The sequence below is a fragment of the Triticum urartu genome, chromosome 4 (genome assembly GCF_003073215.2).
Source record: "Triticum urartu cultivar G1812 chromosome 4, Tu2.1, whole genome shotgun sequence".
NCBI classification, from domain to species: domain Eukaryota; kingdom Viridiplantae; phylum Streptophyta; class Magnoliopsida; order Poales; family Poaceae; genus Triticum; species Triticum urartu.
The window spans coordinates 87,248,690-87,263,379 of record NC_053025.1 but is presented as its reverse complement, the minus strand read 5'-3'; positions in this window follow the sequence as shown (position 1 = coordinate 87,263,379).

The following is a 14,690-nucleotide window of genomic DNA, read 5'->3' as shown; positions in this document are numbered from 1 at the left end:
GCTGTTTCTCTGTTCCGACCCAGCCATGTACACAAGCCCTGGCCGTAAGTATGCGCGAGTAGGCGTTCGAGACCCCACCCGTATGTACACATACGTGGCTATATTTTCTTTCTTGCATCCTGGCTGATGTACATACGTGTACATGCTACGTGCATTCCTCTACTACGACATGTACGCGCCTCTACTACGACACGTGCGCGCCTCTACATCCACCAGTATATATGTATGTACACGTTCGCGACCAGAATGACAACGCTACGTACGCTTCGACCAGGTGGGTCCCGACTGTCAGACACTTCCTTGCCTACGAAGATGTAGCTGGTGGGTCCCAGCAGTCAGGGGGGCGAATCGTTTTTTTGCCCGGACGCACTTCCTTGCCTGCAAAGATGTAGCTCGTGGGTCCTAGCAGTCAGGGGGCGAATCGTTTTTTTTGCCCGGACGCACTTCCTTGCCTGCGAAGATGTAGCTGGTGGGTCCCAGTAGTCAGGGGGAAACGTTTTTTTCATGAAATACGGTGGCCCGTCTGGTGGGTCCCTGTTGTCAGGTGGAGGAATGAATATTTTGCACGTAATAACGAGGCACTTCCTTGCTGCGGCCGTGGACCCAGTTGTCAGCCTCTCCATGTACAGTTCATGTTCGATGGAAGCCGTTCCTTGACCACGTTGACCACGCCTCGCTGAGAGCACCAGGGCGGTGGACGACGGCGAGGCCTAGGAAGGGGATGACGCGGAGCCGGGGAAGACGCGGCAATGGATGGCCACGCGTAGAGGAGTACGAGGGTTCACTGATTCGTTGCGGTGTGAGGCTGTCGTCATCGTAGAATAACAGGGGGTGTGGGTGAGTAGAGGGATGGCCTGGCTAGCAGTGGGAGTAGTAGGGGGCGGTGAGGCCTCCGCTGCATCGCAGCCGGCCACGGGAGGCAGGAGCACGAGGCATGACCAACGCTGGTTTGGGCGGCTGGAGCAAGAAGACCAGTGGTTGAAGAAGCACTACGGCCGTTGAATGGACATCGTACGGTCACTGGAGATAGAATCGTGCATATTGACTAAGTTGACAAAGCCCTTTGTCCCCATCAACTTAGTAGGCCCACAAGTCAGCCTGCCACTATACTGGGTCCTAGCGAACAGGCGGAGTATTCATTTTTTTGTGCATAATAAGGAGGCACTTCCTTGCGTGCGAAGATATAGCTGGTGGGTCCGAGCTATCAGCGGCGGTAACATTTTTTTCGCGAAATACAGAGGCCCTTTCGGTGGGTCCCTGATGTAAGGTGGAGGAATCATTATTTTGCGCGTAATAAGGATGCATTTCCTTGCGTGCGACCATGGACCCAGCTGTTGGCCTCTCCATGTAAAGTCCACTTCATATGCATGTCGGTCGTTGACCATGTTGACCAGGCCGCGCCGAGAGCACCAGGGCGGTGGACGACAGGGAGGCCTAGGAAGGGAACGACATGGAGGTAGGGAAGACTCGGCAGTTGTTTCCCACGCGGAGGGGAGTACGATTGTATGAGGGTTTACTGGTTTGTCTATCATCGTTGGAGAATAACAACAGGTGTAGGTGAGTAGAGGGATGGCTAGGCCAGCGATTGGAGTACGGTGGGGCGGTGAGGCCTGCGCCGCAGCAGAGCCGGCCGCGGGGAGGAGGGAGCAGGCAGTCCCGCCGGAAATTGTTTGAGCGGCTGGAGCAGGAAGAGCAGAGATTGAAGAAGCACGACGGCCGTTTGATGGCCATCCAACAGTCACTACTTGTGCGTCAACCTTTTTTTAGGAAAGCCTCAAATCTATGGAAAACAGCATACAACCCATCTGCCATTATTTCTAATAATTTACAGCCCGTTTGCTAATTATTAAGTTTTTTGGAGCCCATATTCTTTTTGTTAGCATTACAGCCCATATTGTGGCCACGGTTAAAAAATTATACGAAATTTTGCATATTTCGGTGCGGGCCGAACTGTTTTTAATCCCGAAATTTTGGCTCACATTCAAACTGATTTGAAAAATAAATGTATATCAATATAAAATCCAACAAATTCTCCACGCATAAAAATTAATGTAATTTAAAATCTCGAAATGAAAAAAAAGATATTTGAAACTAATTGCCGGTTTGATGTGTTTTAAAAATGTACAACCCATTTCTCATTACTGATGGGCCATTTTCTCGGCCAGCCGAATGAAAGCTCTCCTCGTCTTGAAAGATTTGCAGCCCAATAGGCCTGACAAAGCGACTTACTTGGCAAATCACAAAAAAACTGGGCTGTGGCCGTGGACCCAACTGTCAGCCTCTCCATGTACAGTACTCTTCCGATGGAATGTCGTTGACCATGTTGACCACGCCGCGCCAAGAGCACCAAGGGGATGGACGACGGCGAGGCCTAGGAAGGGGACGACGCGGAGCCGGGGAAGACGCGGTAGTGGATGCCCACGCGGAGAGGAGTACGAGGGTTCACTGGTTCGGCTGTGGTGTGAGGCTGCCATCGCCGCAAGGCCTGGCTAGAGGTGGGAGTAGTAGGGGGCGATGAGGCCTCAGTGGCAGCACAGCTGGCCACTGGAGGCAGGAGCAGGCGGTCTCCCCGGCGCTGGTTTGGGCGGCTGGTGCAAAAAGAGCAGCGATTGAAGAAGCAGCAGGACCGTTCGATTCAAATCCAACAGTTACTGCTGCTAGAATCTTTTGTTGACTAAGTTGACAAGCCCTACGTACGCGTCAACTTAGTAGGCCCACAGGTCAGCCTCCCAACCGGTGCGCCCCAGATGTCAGTGGGAGGAATCATTTTTTTCGTGTAATAAGGAGGCAGTTGATTGCGTGCGGCCAGGCCAGCGGAGGGAGTAGGGTGGGCCGGGGAAGCCTGCGCGGCATCACAGCGGGCCACAAGAGGAGGGAGGAGGAAGTCCCACTGGCGCTAGTTTAGGCGGCTGGAGCAGGAAGACCAGAGATTGAAGAAGAACGCCGGTCGTTGGATGGACATCCAACAGTCACTGCTGCTAGAATCGTGTGTTCACTGACAAAGCCTTGCGTAAACAAGTCAGCTTCGAAATCTGTGGCGTGTACAACCCATTTGCTATTATTTTTATTATTTTTACTCATTTTCTAATTCATATGCAATTTATTGCAGTCCGTTTTCCATTTTTAGAATTGTTGGCCATTTTCTGGTCAGTACGAGGGTCAAAAAATTAATTAAATACGTGGGAAATTTTGAAAATTCGCAAATTTTGCTGGGGAACGAAATATTCTTAATCCCAAAATTAATAGCCATACTAAAACAAATTTAAAAATAAATTAGTACTATGTCATGTTAACTCCAATGAAATACGTATAAGATATTAGTGAAAAATAAAAACAAAAAAAGAAACTTATATCCCATTTGCTATAATTTTTTTGGAATTTTCAACCCCTTTTGATTTTACTTTTAACAGACATTGACCATACTCTTAAGCCAGGCCGGAATGCATCCCTCCTCGTCTTGAAAGATTTGCAGCCCAATAATTTGGAGAAAACAAATAGGCCTAGCTTGGGTATTCTTCAAAAAGAAATACTGGGCTACCTATTTTCCCAAAGAACTGGTGCATGAGCATTTAGCTTTATTTATTCATTTATTTACTTATTTATGTTTAGGGGACCATGAGCATGTACCTGGGCCGGATTCATGTGAGAGCCTCCCTTCCAGTTAATTATGGGCTTCTCTATTGGGCCTTCATCAGTGGGCTGCATGTTATCAACAAGCGGAAAATGTGTTCCGTACGAAAAATAGTATGCGCTACGTAAGGTACGGGGCACTAAAGGATCGAACCGTGCAACGACTTCCAAAACATTGTGTTTGTCATTCTAACAACACATTTATTCAACCAACAGACGAAATATACTACTGATTGTACATTGAAAACAGCAGCAGCAGCAACCAGGGCTGGGGGTGTAACAGAAGCAGTAAGCAGACCAGAAGAGTGAAGACGCAGCTCTCTCTTCCAAACCAAACATCAGCCATCATTACGAAAGGGCTACCAAAAAAGAACAAGTGTATGCATCAAACTAAATAGAGATCCTACTACACCAAGTGTACGCATCTAACTAACTGGCTCAGTTAGACGTTACTATTTATTAAGCTGTGGAGATTGGCTCACGGCTTGAACCAGATGGATGCCTGATGGGGGAAACTCCAGCCAGCAGGTCGAAGTATGATACTTGCGACCCTCTCTCCTACTTTGGGCTGCAGAGCATGGCGGCACATATCAGGGTATGGTGCATGCAGAGACGCATGGTACGCTGTGTACACACGGTTTTGCCTAATGAACGAAACCGCGCTGCCATCATGATCCTTGCCGTCGGTTATCTCCTGGTTAGTCGGATAATTCAGTTCGACAAACAGAGAGCGTGTACCAAGGCTACTTACCAGCCTCCAGTCAAAAATTCCTGAAGGCCCAGAGAAGCTGGGATCCTTCTTAAATACCTTGCAGTGACTGTGATTATATTTCACGAAACAACACGTCCGGTACGTGCGAACAATCATCAATCTTTCACCGTCGTCTGGTCGAGCCAAGAACCACCTACAACTGCCATGCCGCTTTTCTTTGAAAGGTTCTGGGATTAGGAAGGGTAGGGACACCATGCGGCCTACAACATCATATCAAGTTGGAGTCAAATAAAAAAGGGCTCTTGATTTAGTCAATATTAAGAACAACATGTTATGAGCATGAATATTTTTTCAGCAAATGTTGACAGTAATATAAGCAAGCCATCATGATATCATAGGAAAGTAACATACTGCTGTAATAGCCGTTTGTAGCGATGACTGGAGTAGGCCAGCAATACCACCAGCCATAGAAGGAGTCGACAGGCGTAAATGAAGCCCTTGTGTTCAATGGCATCAAAGAACCATGGAGGATGTATGATCTTGCGATGGACGTGCAGATTTATCCACTTACCGCAGTGACCTGTCAGATAGGCGAGACCGTGGTTGAAGAACGCAATTAGCCTGAAGTCTTTATAATTCGCAGATCTTGTGGGCACTTGGAAGATTACAACCTTGAGCAAATCAAACTTGGTATCATGTTGGCTACTATAAGATTCCGAGTATTCTAGGTCGTGGTGCCAAAGCAGTGCAGTGTTAATCAAAGGAAGGGGGATCAATCGCCGGGTGTAGACCTCCACGAGCATCCAGCTGCCGCGACCGTCGACGAGCACCATCCAAGATGTGTTCACGCCGACCAAGTACATACCGTTAATGTAGTTGAGGCTGACGGGGATCGGATCGCAGTCAAGGGGGTTGATGCTCGCCACCCTACAATCGTTATGCTACGTGACACGCCGTTTCTGAAGAGCAGGCGGCATCAGCAAGCAAGGAATTGGCTTAAAAAGCTCCGGCCTGAGGGCTTTGAGTAAATGGTACAGCCCCGATGAGCACGCGGCGAGCGGCATGGTACTTTGATTGTCCACACGCGAAACAATGAGCTTGATTACCTCTGTGGGGAGCGAATTCCAGCCACTCTTTCGGCGGACACTGCTCGATTCTGCCATTGTTCGTTCTTGGGTTTCGGACGAGGGGGGAGGCGCCTTAGCGGGGATGGAAGACTGGACGAGATTATGTGCGGACAAAGATGGAGAAGCGAATATGTGCTACGGGAAGTGGACAGGTGATGATGACTACAGCAGCCGCTTGACTTACGAGACACATACCAGTAGCGTAGGGTCATGTCGATGCTAGACTACTTGCTTTAGTGATCACAGTACTGGTACTCCCTACAGTGCTATGCCCTAACTTGCTTGAGTAGAGTAGTAGAGTAGGACTCTGCTCGACTACTAGCACCAGAGGAGTAGTATATTCTAATCTAAAATAGTTACAAACTTCAATGCCCGAGCATGGAACGACTAAGAACCATGCTCAAAGACTGTGTCTACGTGGTGTTTGGACATGGGTGACAACCTCAACGCCAACAGTGCTGCTCTCGTTGCACCGTATGTGTTTCTGTCCTTCCTGTTCAAAATCATGGTAGAATTCATGATTTATTTTGTGCTTATTCATATTAAATCTCGTAGTAACTTGCTCATATATTCAACTGGCGCAACGTCCCCTACAGCCACTCCCGTTTCATGGACGGCCTGGTCGATGCCTCCAAGGAGACCTTCGTCCACTGCTATGAGTGCCCGATGCCGTTTTGTGGCTCGCCGACAGACATGGTGCATCACCTCACGGATGCGTGCAGCAGTCACTGTTGGCCCTTGGCGGAGAACATCAAGTAAGAGACGTGCGTTCACCATGCCGGAGTCGTTGGAGGATTGACGTGAGAGGGAGGGGGAGGAGATAGCGATGAACGTGAACGTGAGGGGGTGGAGATAGCGATGTCGTGGGAGGCGCAGTATTTATAGCGAGTACGTAAGATATGGACTGAGCTGCACTGACTTAACTGCAGGTCTAGTTGTGTCATTGACATGTGGGCAAGACCCCTATTGGGCCCATACATTAGTGACCCAGTGCACCTGCAGTTAAGTAACAGCTACGTGGGCATATTTTTTGGAGTAAATTACGGGGAAGTGAAGGGGTGGAAATATTGCTGGTCACAACGGATTGGACGAGCGTGGGGGGAGGAGAGTCATGCATGCATATTGTTTCACACGGGGTGGAGTGGTGGGACCGCCGGAGGGAGAAGGAGAGTTTGGCAGGCATATTGTTTCCACACATGGAGAGGAAAAGATTTGGAGATGAACGGGCATCCTGCAGGTATGGGGAACGGTGCATAATAAGTCATCTTGCATGCCGGGCTAGGTATAGTCTCAAGTCATTAAAAACATACACGCCCCACACATGTTCATATTTCAAGGTGCACTAAATTATTGCATGCGATGATTAAGGCTGGCCATAATGGTGGTATCTTAGCTGGTATCATGCACACGGGAATAGCAAACATGCTGATGTGGCAAAGAATTAAAGAAGAGAGGGGGGTTAGAGTAACTAGTGTTCATGCATGCATTGGTAAACACATTTTTTTGTGAAGAACGGCATCACTAGTTGATTACTTTGGTAGACTTCAAAAACTATTCCACCGCCTCTACTATCTTGCTAAGAGTAGGTGAAAATTTTGAATCGAGCCCTTTAAACTACAAGGGAGGTAGTGGTACTCTAATAGCTAACCTTGTTGTGATGACAAGATAGGACATGGCACGCACCTGGACGGAGGAACTAGTCTGCATTGTACATTTAAGTTTTGTCTGAAGTCAATGTACCTCTACTTTCATGAGACTTATAGAAAAAAGTGTCAGCATTCACAATTGTCAAAGATTAGCCGTTCGGCCAAGAAGGTGGCACACTTAATCACTAAGTATAGCTTTGAAAATAGATTAGATGGTATTCTTGTAAATAACGTACCGCCCTGTGTGGTGAATATTGTATCGAATGAGTGTACTGGTGTGGCTGGTTAATTAATATAAGGTGGTGTTCAAAAAAAGTATAAATTTGGTCAAACACTTTGCAAACGGTTGACGGGAGTAAAAAGGATCAGAGGGAGTATCATGCATGCGGAGTAGGCAAAAAAAATTGCTTGTAAAAAAAGGCAAAAAAATTGCTCATTTATAGCCGGTCGAAGTCTGAAAGGGCGCGACCGCGCGAGGGAGGCAAAGGTCGTGGGAGGCGCGACATTTGACGGAATTAAGTGAAGTTACATCCATGCGCCGGCATGGCGTGCGAACAGGCAGAAGCTATACTGTCAGGCCTACGATATGGGTCTAGTAGACATGACATCTAGTGGGTCCCGCATAGTTCTCGAGAACTCTTTGGGGGCTTGTAGCCGTTTATCCACCGGGCAAGCGAGCAACCCCACGCCGTTCGCACGCCCTACTCGTCCCCGTCTTCTACCTTAAAACAGTTCGCTCCTATTCGTCCCGTCCTTTCACATTAGTTCGCTCCCAGTTTTTTTTGTGGGGTACAACAGTTCAACTTCTCCTAACCCTCCTCCAAAATCCATGGCCTCCCAAATCTCCATGGTCGCTGCTGAGTACCAGGTTAGAGCCATCACCAGCGATCAGTTCATCGTCATCTACACACGTGGATCCGAGACGGTGAAATCATGGCTTGCTCACTTCCTACGCATGTTCAACAGTTCAACGGATGAGTGGGTCGCTGGGCTAGATGTTGAGTACACCACCGTCCTGGGATGAGAGAAGGATCTAAAGGATGAAGAGAGGAAGAAGCCCGCCGTGATCTAGGTTTGCGTACATAACGTTTGCTTGGTCTACCACATATGCCATGCCAACATTGAGTGCCAGGATTTTATGAACTTCCTCAAGGACAAAAGAGTGAAATTCGTTACTGTAGGCTTTAAGAATGATAGGGATGTCCTGCGTCGGATAGGTTTCGTTGTAGGCCAGCCCTTCGATCTCCAGAATGCAAGCCTGGTGTCCTCCCCTCAACCTTCAATCCTGACCCTGGCAGCAGCCATGATTGATCCTTCATACGCTAAACTGAAGAAACCTCATCACGAGTTTCATCATGCATGGGAGTCGAAGACATTAGATGAAGATCACATCTTGTACGCAGCAATGGATGCATACCTTTGTTTAAATATCTACAAGGGATGGATGAAGAAGCAAAGCCCAGTGTCCTTTTCAAGCAAAGAAGCGTCAGCGAAGAGGAAGAGGAAGAGGGACGAGGACGAAGTCGAGGACGTGGACTCGGACTCCGAGTAGGTGGCAGTGCCATCGCTCATGCTGGTTCTACTGCAGTGTCAAGCGGACTAGTTGCTTAGTTTATTTTCAAGGGTGTGTTGTGCTGAGGCCCCAGCAGAACTATGTTTATGTTCTGTCTCATTATTTGAACTCTTTAGTACATACAGTAGTACTAGTACTATGTCTTACTACTGTTCTTCTTGCATTTGGTACTACTGCTTATATCTTCGTGTTCCTACTGTACTTAATACGTTCGTACTAGTAGTATAATTGGGGTCAGTCGATTTGTGAAAGAAGTTCGACGGAGCGAAGGAAGAAGACGGTAGAAGAGGTGGAAGAAGCCCTTCTAGCCATCCATGTTGCATCAAATGGCTCACATGAGTCGACTGACCCAAATTGCTCCTTTAGATTGTAGGATCCACATGGCATTCAAGGTCTCGAAGGTAGATTCCGCGTCCGCACCCGGTTTGCAGGCTCGACGCGTGCGCGACCGGCTTCCGCCGCGACAGCCACCATGCGCACCTCCTCCGCGCGGGCGGAGACGACAATGACAATGTAGTTCGTCCTCGCCGGCGTGCTGGACCACACGCTCGTCCTCCTCTTCGTACGCTGCATGCATAGACGCGGCTCCACCTGCTGCTTGCGTGCTTGGCAGCATGGCGGCATCCCGAGGAGGGACTGCAGACGACGTGAGAGGGCGAGACTTCGGCTTCATGGCACAGGGATGGCGGTGACACGGCGGTGATGGGCGAGAAATTGTTGGCCGGAGCAGGAGGGCGCCGGCATGCGCAACGGCGGCGGCATATTGATGAGTGCGCGTGTGGGAGCTTACTTTAGTTATATATATATAAGGTTGGTCAAACTTAAAAGAAAACCGTACTAGTACACGTAAACATTAGACTTAGGCAGCGCTTTTATTAGTTAGTACCACAACCACGATACGGAATCCTGTGCAAGCGCGTGAACCGCGGCCGCGCGATCGATCGAACGGTGCGTCACCGTGTCGCCCTCGAAGGACATCCAGCGAACCTTTTTGTGTGTGTGAAAAAAATCCTCGAATATTACTCAATTTTTTTTCCTGTGAAAGTTCTTGACGCTGCAATATTTCCATATATTTGAATTTAGCTCCAGTTCATGTTTATTTGGATTCAGACGTTTTAGTTGCGCCCTAGTTTTTTTTAATACTGATTTTTTGTGTGTGAGTGAGAGAGAACGTGTGTATGTGTCCATATGTGTGTTTTGGCGGAAGGGCAATGTGGAGACGGTGTGCGTGTGATACAGACATAGAAGGTGTGAATGTGCAAATGATCATGCATGAGTGAGACATAGACTGATGCTGATACGTTGTGTATACATGAGAGAACGGTCTTCTAGTGTGTGTGAGAGAGAGAGAGAGGGAGAGAGAGAGACAGAGAGAGGAGCATCCATAACACAACAACCATCTCTCTCGATTCATTCGTCCCTCGCACGGTCGCATGCAACACATGAATCAATGCGCACATTTTGACACCCTCACCCAACCCCTGCCCACCTCAAGGCCCGCACAATCTCTTCGTGAATACCCATTTCTCTCCTTAGGTTTGTTTTCTCTCAATATCTCACACACACACACAGACACATGCAGCACAACACACACACACACACACACACTCCCCCAAGCACACAATTCATCCCCATCCAAGGTTATACGGCGACCACTCTCGCTTGTGCTTCTTTGCACCCCAACATGCACAACACCTCAATCTTCAAAGAGGGCATCGAGCAGATCGAAGACGGCGACCACACCGCGCTAGAGAATGTGGGGTCATTTGGAAGCAGGGTGATGTGATGACGGATGACTAACTCCTCCCCCACCCTCTCTCTCTCTTGCACAAAATTACCAATCCCTCTCTCCCCCGCACAAAATTGTCAATCCCTCAACCCACGAGATCCTTCCCCTCTTGTCCATGTTTTTCCATCTCTCACATCAAACATGTTGTCTCTTCTCCTTCCACGTATACAGAATCCAGATGCACACGCATCTCATGTATATTACATGTCTCCATCTTTCTCACAGACCTAACTTCTTCCTCTCTCTTTCTCTCTCTATCTCTCTCTCTCGTTAGGTTTGTCTCCTACTCTCTCGTCCACATACATACAATCTTTCCCGCCCTATCTGCTCCATCTTCAAAAGCTCTCTCTGCACTTTTCATTCACACATTGGGATATGTCAAAATATTGCTTCTATAATGGCTGATGTAGAGTTATGGTTGTTTTTGTTGCATCCTACAAAGTAATAGCTATGAAATGCATTTAGATTCTCATTTGACTGGGATTATGTGAGTTTGAGCATGTTGTGAAGTACTATAGACCTTGTATACATCTTGGGATTCGACAATGATTGTAACTATTGAATTGTATAGACCATTACATTCGAAGTCAATAGCCTAATATATTTATTTCACAATTTCAACAAATGATTAGTTCACTACAAACTAAGAAAACAAATGTGTACTCCCTCCGTTTTTATTTAAGTCCGCGTATTAGCATTGGTTAAAGTCAAGTTTTGTAAACTCTCAGAAAGCTTATAAAAATATTAACATATACAATAACAAATAATACCATTAGATTCATTATTGAATGTACTTTCACATCATACATATTTGTTATGGTAAATGTTTATATTTTTCTATAAACTTGGTCAAACTTTAGGAAGTTTGACTTCGGTCAAACCTAATATGCAGAGTTTACTACTACTAATCCCTAGTTGCTTAGCCGAATCACTCAACACGCCACGCGGGGAGTCCAGTGTCACAAAATTTTGAGGTCGGCGGGAAAATCTCCCGCAACCCTGATTCAAGCAGTGGGAAGTTACCATCATAGCCTTCGGAACAGGCCTACGGATGACGCTTGGTAGGGGGCTGTTTTCGTAACTTCAGGTTCACCCTACCCAGCCAACCCCACCCGGCACCCAGAGTAGTACACCTGAATACTCCCCATTTTCTATCCCTACCGCAAAATAGACTTCTCCACGGCACCACAGCCTTCGTGCTCCTCCCCTTTACATTGGCGCACTCGTCCACCGCAGCACATCTCCCTCATCGATGACCTCGTACGCCGCACTGGAGCCGGTCCACCGTCGTCATCGTACACGGAGCCTCTTCCCCGGCATCGTCTTCCACGGTCTCGGATTTGCTTCCCGGAAGCCGGCGCCAAGCGCAGAAGTACCACCGTAGTGGACAATGAACTGACTCCCGTTGTCGACCATGACTCACAGAGGCCGCCGTGACCATCGTTCTCCTCCTCGATTGGTAATGTGTGTATTGAATCACTTAGCAGTACATGTGCAGTTCCAATTTTGTTCATACCTACCCTTCAAATTTCCAGGGTGCTATTGTTCCCGTAAAAGTAATTGGTTATAGCCTCCATTGTCCAACATAATATCAGCTTGTAATCATGTGTCGCTCCTGTATCGTGCTGTGCTTGGGTAGGTTTTTCATCGGCAACCACTAGTGTGGCAAATGATGGAAAGGTTTTTAGAACTAGCAAGATGCCCATGCGTTGCATGCATCAAGATGCATTTGTATGAGTAGTTTATCTTGTGGGAGAAAAGGATGAACGAGGGAAGGCCTTATGTGCAAATCTGGAGAGGGGTATGGGTATCTTTTTGCAAAATTCCCCTTTGTTTCCTTCCTATCTGTCAGATATAAATCAGACGGCCTATACTGCAAGAAAAAAAGTATAGAGAAAAAAGTAGACAGTAAAGGAAGTAGAGATAAATATTAAATATTAAATATTAAATAAATATAACAGTAGAGAAGAGAGTAGAGATAGCATGTTGAGATTTTTAAAGCGTTGTGCGTTGCGATTCTGTTGGAGATGCTCTAACATGGCAGACGAGTGCTTTAATGTTGCCCACAAGATGCGCGAGTATTACTAGCAGTATATTTTTCTTGCCATGTTGAGATTTTAAAACCACGAGTGCGAACATGCAGAGGAGCAATGAATACCAAACAAGGGATATTCAGGACATCTTCAAGGAGCGTGGCAAGTTAAAGAGGAGCTGCACCGAACCTGTAAAACGAGCTTTGGTAAGTAACACCCTTTCAATTACTTTCCTGTAGCCTCATGTTCTTCGATGTGTATATGTTGTAGTTTATGTTTCTCTTAAGCGTGGTGTTCTTCGATGTGTAATAAGAAGAGTCTTTAATCGTCCTAATGCTTTCATTTTTAGCTTGATATAGGAAGTGGGTGTTCTCACCTTGTAGTCTGTTTTTATTTTATTTTTCCTTTTGAATTCACTTGTCCGAGTTCTGTTTATCTGGCTTCTACTAAATGGATCTAGGTTGCTCTGAGTATTGATCTAAAAAAGAAGTAACTTCATGTCAGGATGTAGTTCCTGCGAGGAGGGAAGTATGGTCAACCTCGAGATCATGTTTCCAAAATGAGGATGGATTACACACAAGGTGCTAGTTCCCTAATGATGCTGGATTAGACACGAGGTGAAAATTCCCAGATGATGTGGGATTACACACAAGCCAGGTGGACTCGTCAGCTATTCGTGTCCTCTTGGCATTAGTAAAGGCTGAGAGAAAGCGTACAGCAGCCCTTGAGAATGTAGCTGAGTTCCTAAAGAAGCGAAAAGAGCAATCAGATGCTCTATTCACCCAAGCCAAAGAAGAGATGGAAGAAGCCAGAAATAAGCTAGCAGAGGCAGGGCAGGCTAGGTGTCTCCTTCTATCTAAAACTGTTGTCAATACAAAATTTCCTTCATAATATCTAGGTTCAAATGTTTATCCAGTCAGCATGCCTGTTGTGATGTCCGTGAATTTACTGATGTGGCACAAAATGTTTTTTTTGGGTCATGTAATAACAACAATTACTTTCCAAACAATAACAGATGAAGCATTGGACATGTTATAGTTCACGCGCAAGCCCGACATTCCAAGTTCAACTTCCACATCAAACTCATGTTCACAGATATCTGCACATTCATACATAATGTCCACAACCATGATTCACTTCAAAGCCAAAAATATGTGAGGAGAGTTATAAATAAAGAAAATCCTCAACTAGTTCCTGCTACCAGTGCAAGCACAACAAGTCAATACCATGCGTAAAATAATTATATTTTAGTCATTTTTGTGTTCTAAAATGCCTGCCAGCTCGCGGAAGGACGTGTTGCCGGCACACGCGCGGATTCAATGAAGGCATGCGGGGCAGTCTTAAGCCGGTTGCACGCGGCGAGGAGGCGTGCTCAGCCGGGCCTGCAGCGAGTGCGGCCCTCTTGGCCGGCGCACCGGTTCAATGCCTGCGCTATGAGAGGTCATGTCCGTGTCAGAGGAATCACTCCCTCCAGTCCTTTTTGTTTGGGTATAACAAAATCTCATTTCCCATTCACATTTTACAAGTAAAATTCGTGGACAAACTTTGAACCAAAGTACGATGGGGACTAGTAAACCAGAATGGAGGTAGTAGTTTTTTTAATCAAAGAAGGGTTTCCCCTTCTGACTTTCATTACTCAAAACCAGCATCTAAATCTAAACCATAGTATTTGCCCTAGAACTACCAGGTTCAACATCTCGCAACATAAACCCATAGAACCTCCATCGCAAAAAATACCATACAACCATACGCCAAGGAGGTACGTAGTACTATGAATTCCATTTTCGCTCCATACCAATCGTTCTAAAAACTACTTACTACTTATAACGCGCCATTGAAAATCACAACTCTTAACCCCGCTAAAAATGATATTTTAAACGTGGCTACTCGATTTGTGGCAACTGGTGAGCCACCGCGCTCCAAGTCGTTCACCTGTGGTCCCGACCATCAACTCCTACGGATCAAATTATCACGCGAGCTGACTATTCCTACAAAGGTGCTCCACCACATACCCGGTACCCGCGAATGCAGCAATCGTGCACCTAGGGTTTTAGGGTTTATTTGTTAACGGCGCCTTTACGTAACACTCATGTGTGCGAGACAGCGAGAGGCCGACTGTGTGCGTGCGCCTCTTCTCTTTGTATATGTACTCCACCGTTTTCTGTTGTGCAAAAAATTAT